The sequence below is a fragment of the Atractosteus spatula genome, chromosome 6 (assembly GCF_055471065.1).
Source record: "Atractosteus spatula isolate fAtrSpa1 chromosome 6, fAtrSpa1.hap1, whole genome shotgun sequence".
Taxonomy (NCBI): domain Eukaryota; kingdom Metazoa; phylum Chordata; class Actinopteri; order Semionotiformes; family Lepisosteidae; genus Atractosteus; species Atractosteus spatula.
In genome coordinates this window covers 53,909,003-53,924,200 of record NC_142711.1, presented here as the reverse complement: position 1 = coordinate 53,924,200, position 15,198 = coordinate 53,909,003, and positions in this window count along the sequence as shown.

Below are 15,198 nucleotides of genomic sequence, written 5' to 3'. Positions count from 1 at the left end.
CTAAAGTTTCAGCAATTCCAGAAATAGAAATGTCTTTTAATTTATAATGTGGACACTGAAACCTTTGCTTTATTATGATTATTAAATACAAGTTCAGTGCTTGGTTCAGTATGCTTGTGATAGATGGACCACCTGTTTTTCTTATATATCAGTCTTTCTAATTAATATTGGTGATAGGTTTTCCAGCAAATTTTCTGTGATTAAAGATTTTGTGCCCAAAGACATTTTTTTCACCTTTTATGTCTTAAAAAATAATATTGGTTGACATACTTGGATTATTCAACCTAACTTTTGTTACATTTCTTCCAGATTTAGCATTTATTGAGAAACAAAGCGGGTTTTAAAGAAACAAACATAATAAATCTTTCAAAGTTTTTAGAAACGAATCTTTTAGGCAAACTTTCATCTGAAATATTTTTTTCAGGACAGCAAATATAATACATTCTGTTTATTTGGCACTTTTCATTCAAAAGGATCCCAGAATTTCAGTCCAAATTTCACTTCACCCACCGCCGAGCACATTCTATAGCAAGCAATGTCTCTGGTATTCATACTGGAGCGGTGTTTGGAAATTCTGATCCAGAGAGAAGAGCATCTCCTACTGGCAAACCCACAGTACTTAAAGCAACAACCTGTTTTTCCTTGCAGGTCTCCTATCCCAGTATTGCTTAACTTGTGAGATCTGAGAAGTCTCGTGAGGTTCCATTAGTAATCTATCACATTTCTGCATGTGCAATCCCATAAATTTCCCAAGTCAGCAAACAACGCATTGCAGGCTATTCCAGTCGGAAGTAATTTAGCAAACTTAGGATATGCAAGCTGCTGGACATTCAAACACAAAATACCCTGAGCCAAAGTGACTGTATTACAAGAGCCTTGCATGCTCACCCGTTCCACATACTGCATAGAGCAGAGGTCTCAAGGTCTGTTACCTTCATTGTCAGATCAGATCGCTTTAGTAGCCCTATACAATTTCTTGCATGATGAATTTATCTTTTCACATACTCCAGCTTTCTCTCCATGAGACACACACTGACAGGCAGAGAAGCTGGGGGTCAGAGCGCAGGGTCAGCCATTGTACAGCGCCCCTGGAGCAGCTGGGGTTAAGGGCCTTGCTCAGGGGCCCAACGGAGTAGGATTCCTCTGCCAGCCACGGGATTTGAACCGGCAACCTCCCAGCCACAGGCGCAGATGCTTAGCCACAGAGCCACCACTCTGCCCCTGGGATTGTCTTATGTGATCCTTGCACTACACGCTTAATTAAACTTGCAGGCTAAGGGTTAATACTAGAACACATGTCTTTGGTTTAAACCTGAGCATATAGCTTCAAATAGGAAGGGACCATTTTGCCCAGCTGTAATTTCAGTCTATGTAATCTGAATTCATATTGAGAATCAGAGTAAGCAAACTCTACAGCAGGGGTACGATTTCAATAGCATGCTCTAGGCCACATTCCTAGTCCAGAGAAATAAGCCATAAGGAATGTTGTTTAAAGGTCCCTGTCATATTGAACAGTCTTGAGACAGATATAATGAAACAATGACAAACATGAAGCAAAATGAAAAAAAGATTCCATTCAAATCTGGTAGCTTGGCATTGAGTTACTTAGGGACTGTCCAGCAAAAAATAATAATAATACTACAGGGCGTGGAAGAACTTTATGAAAACTGTATGAATTTCTTTGGAGTCATGCTCATTATGATATGCTACTGCTCTGTTAGGAAACATTTGAGTTAATCTTATTTATATTTATTTATAACACTGGACCTAGTAGTCACAGATCAAATTATCTCATCCCTAACAAGATTATAAAGGCAATAATTAAAGATAGTTTAGTGCTTAGATGACTTTTTCTAGCCTTTCACCGCTTAATTTTTACGGCTAATTTAAGAATAAAAAAGGAGGCACAAATGTTTTAAGAATAAAAAAATAAAAAATCTATCTGTATTTGTACAGTGCCAGTGAAATCTGCTATAAAGTAGAACACGTGAATAAGTGAACAGGTTTAACTGATTTAAGAAGGAGTCATGCTAATTTATCAGGATTTTCAGGATGATTTTGACTATGTACTGCACTCAAACAACAGGGATGGTTAGGCAAAATGAGAAAGAACTAAAAGAAAAACAGTGACTTTAAAGAGTCAGATTTGTTTAGCCTAAATGTGAGGACCTTCAGGGACATGTCTTAGAGTCATGAAGTGATTTTGACAAAAAGAATCCCAGCTTCGACTTCAAGCTAAATACAAAGGTTGAGATGGGAGTTTGTCTTGTCTATATCCATTTTATTTTCTTCTAGAGCTGCAGCTTACTGAATGACTCCTGTCTGTCTCCCTGCTGCTGCCTTGATGGAAAATTTCTAATACACTATAGAACTCAACTACATGTGGTGATAAAATCAAATCAAGTAGCTTTAGCCCAAATGCATGTAATTGTATTACATGAAAGGTACTACAAAGGTTAGAAATACAACACAGGATCACTTACATGATAGGATTTTTGGGATTAATCTGCATAGATTTAAACAAAGGTTGGCGTTAAATAAGTAACTTGTTTTTTTTTTTCATTTTGTTGAGTTTTTTGAACAAACAGAAGACATAATGGGCACAAACAAAAATGGGATCAGAGGACACAAGTGGAAACTAGCTGGAAGTGCACTTACAACCGAGAACAGGAGGTGCTTTTCTGTGGAGTTTGGAATGAGCTACCCAGCCACGCTGTTAATACCCTGGCCTCTTTCAAGAAACAGATGGATCAGACCACCAATCATTTAGCTAATGGCGATTAAATGATCTGCACTTATATTTGTAACCCTACTTGTGTTCTTGTGGTCATAGTATTCAGTCAACCAAGAAAACAACATCTACAGCAAAATCTAATCGGACAGCAGTTCTTGCTGATAAAGATTGATCTTGTTTATGTGATGAGAGGTAGAAAGCCATGTTTTAGGTACCGTCATATAAGGGCTTTTTAATGACTGGCTTAAGAATACATATACATATACTGTACATATACATGAATTGTCTCCTCAAAGGTTTGTTTTTTTATTTTTTGTGGAATCTTGATTAAACTACATTTGATGTTCTTTTGCTATATCCCTAAAACCGAAAAACACTTAAAATTTGAGCCTGTTGTTTGTGCCTGGAATATTTCCTATGAAAGACTATATGTCACTTCACCATTCAACTTGGGAAGTTTCAGAGAGTCTCATTTCAAAGAGCCTAGAATGCAGTCAAACTGTTATTGACCACGTTTCCGTTAAACGTGCCTTGGACTTAAATAAGAGCATTTAGAAATAGAAGGTACTCAGACATTCATAGTCATTCATTAAAAAACCGAAAAACACTCTGAGGCTTATGGTTTTGGATCTGCTGTTTTTACCTAAAGCAAAATACTAGAAAAATTTCAAATGAAACACAACAGGTTTTTCTTTTACCAGACTGAAAACATAATTATTTCTGGCTTACTAGAAAACATGTCTCTCCCCTGAGAGCTATATGCCATTTATGGGTATACCATGAATTATTAAGCTTGATTTTGAAAATTGAGTCTAATAAACAAACTGCAGACTTGTGTAAAATATTACCACTGAAAGGCTTGAAGAGAGAGTTATGATAATTAGAATATACTTCAGAATATCAGATAGGTCACAGTAAGAAGAGGTGCTTCAGACCCTCATTTTGATTTTTTATTTCTCTATAATTATATAGCCTGTGTTTTGTTTTCCCCAAAAACCCAGGAAATGGACAACTTAAAGTAGGCAGTTAAATGTAACTGTCTTGTCTTTAATAATTAGGAGGAAACCCAGACAAATACTTGAAAACCGTAAACTGCAAAGGCTTTTGATAATTCCATGAAAGATCATTTCTCATATGGTAGATGGTCTGGGTTAATGGATTGAAAAAAAAGTATAGTTAAGTTGTTAATCAGATTGGAATGATCAGTGACTCAGGTTGGAGTGATCTAGTTAGAATACCATGGGAATCTGTATTCACTGTTCTAGATTTTATTACAATAAGTAAGCTACAGTAGTCACACTTGCAAATTATACCAAAATATACAGTAAGGGCTATCAAAAGAAATTTAAAAAAATGTAGATAGATTTTAAAATTGGACAAACATCTGTCCCAAAAAAATTATGTTAAATTGAAGTGCAAAGTATTATGATATAGGGATCATGAACGTAGCCATTTGCAGAAGAGAAGTCATTCTCTTATGAAATATTTCATCATTGAAGGACACAACTTACAATGTACTGCTAAGACGTTGCTTATCAGAGAGGACTATCAGGCATATAACAGAGGAGTTAAGATGTGTCAGGTTCTTGTCCATTTAAAGCAGCAGAAAGGGATGTTTAAAAAATATTTTGAATCACTCAATTCTAAGCGTAATTATAATCCTTGCTACTACAATTGGAATCATTCCAGGAACAACAGCAATGTATCTTCCCAAGCTCAAAGGAATGTTCCACACTTCCAGACTAAATGCAATGATTACTTTTTAACTGAGAGGAGTTCTCTACAGTGAAGAATAGGAGGGGACCTGATTCAACATTCAAATTCTCCACTCTATCAACCTCTTCCGAAATGACAGTGAAAAGCAAAGCAAAGGACACAAGCTGGAACTGCTTGGAAGTGCATTTGAAACTAAGGCTTGCAGGTGCGTTTGGGAGATTAAAACATGCTACTAGCCAATTTGTTGAAGCTGATAACCATTACAGTACTTCGTTCAGGAAACTGCTTGGTAAAATCCTCAGACCAATTAGCTATTAACATCCAAGTGAGCAAGATGGTCTGAATCTCATTTGCAAATGTTCTTCTATTCCTATATAGAAGGGTGGAAACTGTAAGAGAAATCTTGTGAAGAAAGATAATAGCACAATCTGATAAGAAATATGTCAATGTTCAAGAAGCATGAAATTGCTTCCACAGCTGCAGTTCCACATTCTGTTGCAGTTATAATATTGTGCTTTCTGGACATTTTGTATTGGAAAACTGGAAAAAAAAATTCTAAAGGCTTGGTTTTGATATAGTTCTTCAGACACCAGGACCTGCTTGTCTTTCTTTCCGTCTCTACTTGTCAGCAAACACAGATTGACCGCCGTTGAACTTAACTTTGTTTTACTGGAGAGCCTTGATATTACGGTCTAGGCTTACGTTTGTAAATGGCGACTTTATGTTGACTATTGACTATTCTATTTTCCAGAGAGCAAATCTGTCTTTATGTGCCTCATACGAAGGTGGTTTGCTCTCCCAGGCCTCCACGGAAATTGCATGAGAATAGGTTTTCAGAAATAGCGTGCAGCAAAAATGGGAAAGACTATCCATCATGCATTTCACAGCAGAACCTTATTTAATTAAAGATTGTCAATCTTAATTTGCACTTTCTGTTGTTTAGGGCCCAAAGGCCGGGAGTCCCCATATCTTTCACTTTTCAAACTTCTTCCAACAAGATAAAATAGGCTAAGTTATACTATCTCAATGGTGCAGCACTTTCAAAAGGCCTTTCTTCCAGAAAGACACTGTAGGATTGCTAGTTTCACTGACAGTCGCAGAACTTGTCTATGGCTTACAAGAATATTGTCAAGAAGTCAAAGGTCTACTAGTCATGCGCTAAGCCGAGAGAGTGGCATTCGTAGAACTCTTGGTCTAGAATTTAGTCTTGGTCTCAGGCAATTGTAATATAAGGCCTTAAAGGAAATAAATCATTCCAGTTTGGAACAAAGGTGATTAAGAGGTGATTTGATCCAAGCATTCAAAATTCTTAATGATATACAGTAGATGGGGTCAACCAAGAAGAGTATTTCACTCTCAGTGATGAAAGATACAGTATGATCACAACTGGACACCAAAAGGGAACTAATTCATTTAGGACAAGGGATAGGAAATACAAGAAAGAAGCAAGAATTTGGAACAAACTTCCCAGCCAGGTAGTTGAAGCCTAGTTTCTGGGCTCCTACAAAAATTGACTGAATGAAATTTCATACTCACTTAGCTGCTCACTTATCCAATGAGCAAGATGTACTGATTGACTTCCTCCTCTCGTTTGCAGACTTCCTCGCGTTCTTATGTACAGTATGTAGAATTTAAACACCTTGAAAATGCACGGTTTTCAAATTGACTCTTTTATAATAGATCATCGAGTACAGTTTTACTTGTTGCAGACAGTTTTACAGTATAGCACAGATCACTTCAGTACTGGCACATACTGTAAGTAGCTTTATAATGTGCCTTTCTACACTCTAACAGTGTAGAAAGGCACTTTAGAGTGGATAACTGAAGGAATGTTGCTGAATCTAATAACTGTATTAAAAATTAATTCTAACCAATTTCACTTTGTTATTTCATAGGATCTTAACTACTGGATATGCTACATTTTTTGCTAGTGAATCATTTTACTGTACATGTAGTTATCCTCATGTTAACTAATCAGTTGTCAATTGTATGAAAATTGCTTTGTGTGCTGCACATTGAATCTTAACAGCGATTCAGTATTAGAAACTTATGTCAATATGGAAACTGATTTTTTTCATAGCCTGATAATATGTCAGCAATTTCTGTATCTTGCTTACAATATCGATTGACGGTTGCGCTGAATTTAAATGTGTTGGACTTGTATAGCTATGCCATCACCCTCTACAAAAATGGCTGGATGAGATCCATGGACCCATTAAATTTTAACTGATAACTATGAAATGGTCTAAATGTGCCAAATAGCCTCTTCTGATTTGTAACCTTTCTTACAGTATGTTCCTTTCTCATGTTCGTGTGTGCAAAAACATAACACAACTACATCTGGGAACAAATCAAATGCTTCAGCAGATTTTCTCAGTAAAATCAAGGTTGTAACTTCTTCATCAGACATTTGCAGTACATTCAAAATGCAGTAATATTTTAGAATAGGAGACACTTTTAATACATGGTTTAATTACGTAAGAAATTAGTTAATGGATGTATACAGTATATGGTGTATTAACACATATACTGTACACACATTAACAAATAATATTATTATTATATACTAATATTTATATACTAATCATATACTATATATAGTATATTATGTATATTGGACAATCACTGTATAATGTTTGGCTATGTTTGTATTTACCTACTGTAGTAATAAATAACCAATACATACTCATCATGTGTCATGAAAAAGACATGCTGAAGAGTGTTGAACAAGCAGCATTTCAGCAATAAATTAGTAGTAATACATGCTAGATGGATGTCTTAAAAAGTTTTGTTTCCGAGTAAGAGTTGTGTATAAATATATAAATCAATACCTCAGTAGTTCGGGCAGGGCACGGAGCAGCCGCAAGGACGAAGATGGGCGGAGACAGTTAAGCGAAAACTAAACGCGCACAAACGAGCAAGCAAGAGCCGTAACATTTTTTTGGTACGTGAGTAAAATTGTTAAGATTAGTTATTGACCTCTTCCTGCATTTCTGTTTCAAACTCCATAAATGTAATAATGTATCACCTTGTAGATAGTTAGAGATCATAAGGTCGACGTCGTAAACACAGGCACCGCTAACGCTTACTCTGAAATGTACAATATCTGGTTTTAAGTCTCAGGTGCCTCGACCAGCTTGCACAGGACAAAAGAGGTGACTGAAAGCTGTCAAGTTATTAAATAAATAGCGCAAAAAAACCACATCAAAGCCATAAAAATAGAAATAGCATTTTGTATTTGTACATCTGATTGTAATCACAGACTAAGCAGACACCATGCTGGTTCTTATTTTTTCTCATTATTTCTAAATTACTCTAGAATCATCTTAAACCTAAGAAGATTTACTGTATACAGATACAGAAAAGCATGGTAAACGCAGAGTAAGGATGATGAAGCCTAAATAAATTCAAGCAAGGAGCAGCAGTTTTGATTGGATCCCTTTTTAAAGAAGCTGCTGTCCAATTCAGGATTTTCAGCAGAAAATAATATTTGTTGTTTGTATTGTAACGCTTACGGCCGACAGACACTGTAAGAGCCGGCGTACCAGAGCAGGTGACGTCACCGCCCTTCCCTGTGATAGCAGGACTACAGCTACTGGGCTGTAGAGAGATCTCTCTTTAGCTCACGGGGCTAGGTCGCTGCAGAGAGACGCGGAAGTCCCGGGTTCGAGCCCCGGACGGTGTGGGGCCGACCTGATGCGGCAAGGGCGCCCGCCTGAGCCCCCGTTGCGTTACAGTATTTTAGACGGCTATCAGACAGGTTTGCGATAAGACACATTGAAGATTTCGTAACAGCATTTCTGGTGCATTGATGAGGCGTTTTTACATGATGTATCCTGTGAATGTTTGAAATCTATTATTTGCTTGTTGTGTGGTGAGGGACTTTGAAATATCAGCACAAACACAACAATCCTGAATTATCCTTTAATGTTGTTTTCTCTGCTTGAACTGACTCCACAACAAGTCCCAGTTCATATTTATTTAAACCTACTGCAGAACAGATCAGTGACTTTCAAGACTTTTCACCATCGCTTTCGATTTTCATATACTGGCTATTAAAAGCACATCAAGCAGGATTTGTGATTATGGATGAATACTTTTAGCTTTCTTTTTAATTATCACTGGCTGCTTGCTTGCTTTTTTTGTGGAAATGGTTCTCTTTTCCCTTTTAATAGTCTTGAAAAACAAAACGTGCTTTGGAGCAGTCACAGGCAGAGTTGTAGCTGCAGTGTTGTTATTTGCTACCTTCTGGGGACAGGAAATCTTTTGCAGGTCATTGGAGACAAAGTCTGTGTGGCTGTTACACGATACTTTCTAAATATTGACTGATCAATGCCTTTATGTCTGGCATAAATAAAGCAAAAACACTTAAATAGTATGTAGGTCAACAGCACAAGGTGCCCAAATAGCACTTGAAATCTGCAACATCCAGAAATATCACATAACTTTTGTACTCAGAGGCACGGTTCATTTTCTTTGTTTCACATAAGGGCTTTTTGTAGAGGTGAATTCGACTGACCTTAGCTGAACAGACGATAATATTAGCAATCCTTTCAAAGTGTGTCATAATGTATGCTTTCAGTGAGAAAAGATCGTTTTTAATCTTTAGATTACTTAATTAATCTTAAGAATTAAGACATTTTTAAATTGCTACAGATACTTCTTACATTTAATGCACCGTTAATACACATCATTATGATTAGCTTGGTAGAAGATACTAATGCATACAGTATGTCATTGTTTACTTTGTTTCTTTTTAAGGCATTATAGATGCAATTCTGATAAAACCATAGAATTGCTATTTTGTTTTAGAAAAGAATTTGAAACAATGGCATTTTTATTCCTTATTAATAGGGATATGTTAACCTTAGGGTAGGTTCCTGTTTGCCACAATGCTCTCTAGGAATAAGCAGCTGTCTCATTTTGGATTGATATACTGTACATAGTACAAAATTATGAAACTTTAAGAAAGTTAATTAAATTAAATAAAATTATTTGTTTCAAATATCATTGAATTATATTTTTGATTAACATTTAATGAACATTTAATGAACAAAGGCTAACTGACGTGAGGAATAAATTTCTTTCAGGAGATATCCAGAAATAAGTTACGCGTAACAGAGCTTTGTTAACCCTTTAACCATCAGCTGCTTGCCGGACCTGCGGTAAAGGACGACTGGAGAGGGGTGTGACGGCGGGGCATGTTGCTAGGCGGGGTCTGGGTTCGGTAGGGGGCGTGGCAAGGCGGGGATGAAGGCATGCTGTTGGGGTGGAGCAGAGGTGAGGACAGGAGGTGTGTACTGCAATGCTGCCATTCTCCCCATTAGATGAAGTCAAAATTGCATATGCAAGAGAGAGAAAGAGCAAAAGGCGAATCTAAACATACAGGAAGAAGTGACTACTTGAGGTCCCTTTAAAAATTGTTTCCAGATTTCCAAATTATTACCAAACAGTAGTTATCAGTCCCGCATGTAATCAGTGGATGTTTCCTTTTGTTGTATGTTTGAGTCTGCTGGAAAAGATGGATTTAAGAGAGCCTCTGCTTTGCTTGATTTCCTGCAACGCCTTTTATTATTCCTAGTTATCTTTTTTCTAAAGTGCTGGTGCCTTGAGTTTAATAAGGCACCACCAAAGAACTAGTGACCTAACAAATGGATACAGTAAGATCCACCTGACCTCTGACCTCTGTGTGTCGGGATTATGACATGTCTTCTTCAAAGTACTGCAAAGTACTTGGTATTTCATCTTGAATCTCTGCACTCTTCTCCTTGCACGTGTTGTCAACAAATAACATAATAAGCACAATAAATATGAAGCAACTGGAATAGTCTCGGCTAAGGTTGCACTGGTTTCAAAGTCGAAGTCAAAGTTTATTTGTCAAACGCACAACAATACGGCGTGCAGCAGTAGTTGCTGGCAATGAAACGTCTTTTTCTGCAAGCTCACAAAAATCACAAGAATCTCACACCAGGGCGAATTTTCACAGGAGTCAATTAACCAACCAGTATGTCTTTGAACTGTAGGAGAAAACCCAGTCAAACACAGGGAGAACATACGACTCCATGTATATATTTGTAGCAGCCCAGCAACCCAGGACCCCAGTGCTGCAAGGCAGCAATGCTAACCACTGCACCATTGTGCTGCTTAAATAGGTAAATACGTATACAATCATTAAACAGATCTAATACATTAATATTAGTATTCCTTGTGAAATCCTTAATAACTGCATTTGCCGCCACTACAAGTCACTTAATTCATTTATGAAAATGCTTCATATTGAAAGCTTACACAGTCACGTTTCCAGAATAATACTCTTTATTAATTCTCTTTCTGTTACAAGCCAATTCTTTCAAATAAATCAAAGACAATGCAGCTGGAATAGAAAGACAGGAATGAATTCCCAAGGACGGTGACAAATAATCTTGAGAATTGCCCCAAATCAAAAAGCTTTGAAAAAGTGGTCGTTTTTTAAAAAAAAACTCAATAGAAGTGAACTAGATTTGCTTATTCATGAATATTCAGATTGAATTAGGGTACTGTTATTTCTCTGCCTTTTATACTGACTCCATAAAGGAAACATTTGCTTTGATCTTCAAAGCAAGCATCACAGTTTCTGTTGACTGAGAAAAGAAACACCAGCATGCATAGAGGCCATTGTAACAATGTACAGTGAGATGGCAGAGCAGTACGATTTGCTTCACAAGGTATTGGAAGTCTCTGTTTTGACACATACTGTATAAGCCCTCAAAAATAATAATATTAATTCTGGACAAACATTAACTATGAACCTGCAATCTGCAGGCAGTTCATGTTAATCTGAAGATTAGCAACCTCTGAAGAAGTATTAAGGCAATAGCACTAACGTTGACTTGCCATAGTATATGTTAGTATGTTGTGTTTTCGGATATTCTTGAGTGTCCAAAAGCATAGAAGTCAAGCTGTTTCAGTTGGTCGGTCGAATCCTGATAATGACGAAACGAGCTGACGAATATAAAGAGATATCGTGCTCAATACTTTGGCTTTTACTCACTTGGCTGAGGAAATGACAGTGCTGGCCTGAAATCCCCCCCCCCCCCACTCACTTATAGGGGGGATAAGCCACAGAGTAAATGCTGCAATGGTGAAGTCGAGGAGTAGGATGGGGTGCTAGAAAGATGTGTGTAGCGCCGAGTTCACCCAAGAAGCTTTTATTCGGGTAAGAGGAAGTGCGAGAACAGAACGTGAATCCCACCCAAATGTCTATTCAATAACGCGACAGGATGGGAGCAAAACCGCTTTCTTGGCACGACAAACATCACCTCCTATCCCTGCACTCCTTACACAGGTTATTCCAGCTCTTCAGTACTTCATACTGTATTCCCACAGCCCTGGGGAGCCTGCTCATCCATTTATTTCAGCTATCACCTCTTTCCCTTCCGGGGCTGCCCTGGCCAGGCCCTTGCAGCTGTTTAAGACCTTGGTTGGCCGAGTAATAGGAGAAGTGTACCACAGCACCTGATTACCTTTTTATGAGTCTGCCCTGCCTGCTCCACTTTCCTGCTCTTAAGTGTCCGTGACCTCTGCTGATCTCCGAGCTGCTGTGTAAGTCAAGTGGGCAGAAAGATAATTGTTAAGAAATTAAGAAAAACAATGAATAAGATTGGACATCTATCACCACTACTTACAGGCTGCTGAAAGCATTTTTAACTGCTGATTTAAAGGCTGTGTGTTAGCCTTCTCTTAAAAGTGTGCAGTTGATTGAGCAAAGTTTCAGTGAAGTAAGGTAAGCCTGACAGATCATTGAGGATATAACTAAGGTTCCAGGAAATTCATGGGTGAATCCAAACAGGTCCCTAACCTAGTTTTCAGTGCAGATCCTCCATTTGTCAATCAAGCCTTCCCAGTGGAATTTATCCACAAGACGAAGCATTCAGCATGTTAAGTAATTGCTAATTATAGAGTATTCATGTAGAATGAAGGGCATTTATGGCCAATCTGGAACTGATGTGTTTAAAGGCAAAATTTAACTAGCTGAAAACACGAATGTAGTTAAAAAACAAATACATTGGTTTTATTTTACCACAGGACTCACTCTGAGTGCAAAGTAGATCTTTTCATGTTTTCCATTGAAATAAATACAGTAAGGGCAGCACGCTGGTGTGGAGGTTAGCATTGCTTCTTTGCAATACTGGGGCCCTGGGTTCAATTCTGGACCTTGGGTGCCATCTGCGTATCTGCGTATCTGCGAAGAGTTTGTATGTTCTCCCTGAGTGCACATGGGTTTCCTTCAGGTGCTCCGGTTTCTTCCTGCAGACTAAAGACACGCTGGCAGGTTCATTGGCTTGTGGGAAAATTGGCCCTAGTGTGCGTGTGTGTGTTTGTGGCTGTGTGTGCCCTGTGATAGACTGGTGTCTTGCCCAGGGTGTATCCTGCCTCGAGGTGCTTGCCTGCTGGGATAGGCTCCACCACCCCTACTGTATGTCCCTGCTGTGGATATAATGGCTAGGAAATGGATGGAGAAATTTAAGAATTGAATTAATCAGTGAGAAAACTCTCCTGCAATGTGATGAAAAATAAAACAATATTTCAGTGTAATGAACTGTGCTGAAAATAATGCAACTTTATGAAGGTTTTTTTTTTAAACCTCTTCTTAACATGATTTTAGAGATGTAGATTTTAGAAGTAGGGGGGAAACTTTTAAATACATACAGTGCTTGTCACAGTGCATTTTTGAATAGAATTTAAGATAATTATGTTGGCTTTGAAGGTATGAAAGGAATCAGTCTCCTTTAACAAATATGTTTGATGAAGTATGTTTTATGGTGAAAGCTTTCAGATTTCACCATAAAACATACTGTACTTCATAAAACGTATTCCAAAGCTCTGAACAACTAAAGCTGAAAAACACAATCAAAACAATCAATGCATCAATATACAGTAGAGCATTAAACAATAAACACAATAAGCATTATACATAATTAAACTATAAGAAATCCAACTTAAACCAGTACATTTTAAGTTGGAACTTTGAGGTGGAAAATCAAGATACAGACTTTCTGATTTCATAGAGAAGTGTGTTCCACAGCCCAAGAGTGAAGAAGACTAAATAAAAATAAAATAAAAACATAATAATTTCAAATAGCTCAGTATATAAAACTTAGAAAAATATGACAATGAAAGCAAATGGACTGCAAAATATAATATAATATATAAGAAATACTGTATATATAAAACACATGATAAATCTGTTGCAATTCCTTTTGTTAAGTAAAGATGCTTCATAAAATAAAGGTTATCAACGTAGGATGCTTGGTTTTCAGTTCGCACTTCAAATAGTTAATGAATGCATAATGTGAATGACAAAAGTCAAAGGATTTTAGGCATCACTGAATTCAGATTAATGAGTAATTGGAAGATAATACAATATTAATTAATTCAAGTTACATCACTGCTATTGTTATCTTGCATTCCTAATTAAAAGGGAAGTTTCCATGACACATATTACAGGCCTCTGCCCCAATGAAACAGAGGATCTGTACAAAATGCTCAATGTGGAAAATAATACATGGTTTTAATTAAATTTAATCAGTTAGAGCTTTTTTGTACTCCTTGTGTCCTGGGATTTTTTTTTTTACTATTGGAACATTGGCACATGGTCTTTGACGTACTGTTGTCTTTCACTATGTCATTTTAACTCCTGAAACCTCCAGATTGCTTCTTAATCCGTGACGCAAACAGAGGTCCGATACAGTCACACTGGAAATTCTATTGCAATTCCTATTTTATATTTCACATTTGCATGAATGCAGACAAATTTCAATGTATTTTGTGGGTCCGGTTAGCAAAAAACATATCTATTTCTAATTAATTGTTTGGCAGGCCTTACCATCTTGTAGCCCAGAGTCACCAGGTCTAAGCTTCTAAGCAAGGCTGGGTCCTGTCAAGAGTTAGAGTTAGATTTCCGGAAAAAAATCACGGTTTTGCTGCCAATGGTGTTGGTAGACCTGTAGTTAGAGCTCTCCCCTATGGAGTAGAATTTCCTGACCGATGCCTCAGTACAGAGACCAGAGGAAACTGTACTCTAGGAGGTGCTGTCCTCTAGGTGAGAAGCCCTGACTACATGGTTATACTGCTCTAAAGAATAGTTGGGGTGTTGGCCCCAGTGTCCTGTTTAATTGCACTCTCTTTTGTTCAGTCTGGTCTACCTTAAGGTCCCTCTTAATTGGATTCTAGAACAAATTCTCAATTTCTCCACCTAATCTGCTGTGAAGTGTAGCTGTTGGCACATACTGTATGAAGCGTAGCTGCTGCATTTCAGGAAGTGAAGTGGGTTCCCCTTCTATATGGAAAAGTGCTCTGGGAGCTTTTCGAATCAAAGGTACTATATAAATGCAAGAACGTATGACTGCATTATACTTTCTAACAATACTCTTGAAGCGTATTGTTAAATAAGTTAATAATATTGTTAATAAGTTAACAAATAATTAGTCATAAATGAAAGGAAATCCTCAGGCAGGAATTTAATGTTTAGGTGGAGGGAAGAGGTTTGAGTTACTCTCATATCCACCCTGATGGGTCGCCCTTCAGGAGAGGGTGGTCAGTCTACAGTACGTACTGGTATTATTGCAGGCAGGCTTGCTGTTCTTCATCTGCTCTGTGGACACAGTAATCTGGTACGATTTCACAAGCACTACAACAACAGAGACAGACTGATGGATAAGAGATTTATTTGTGCGCCAAAACACAAACATACAAGACAAGGACAACTG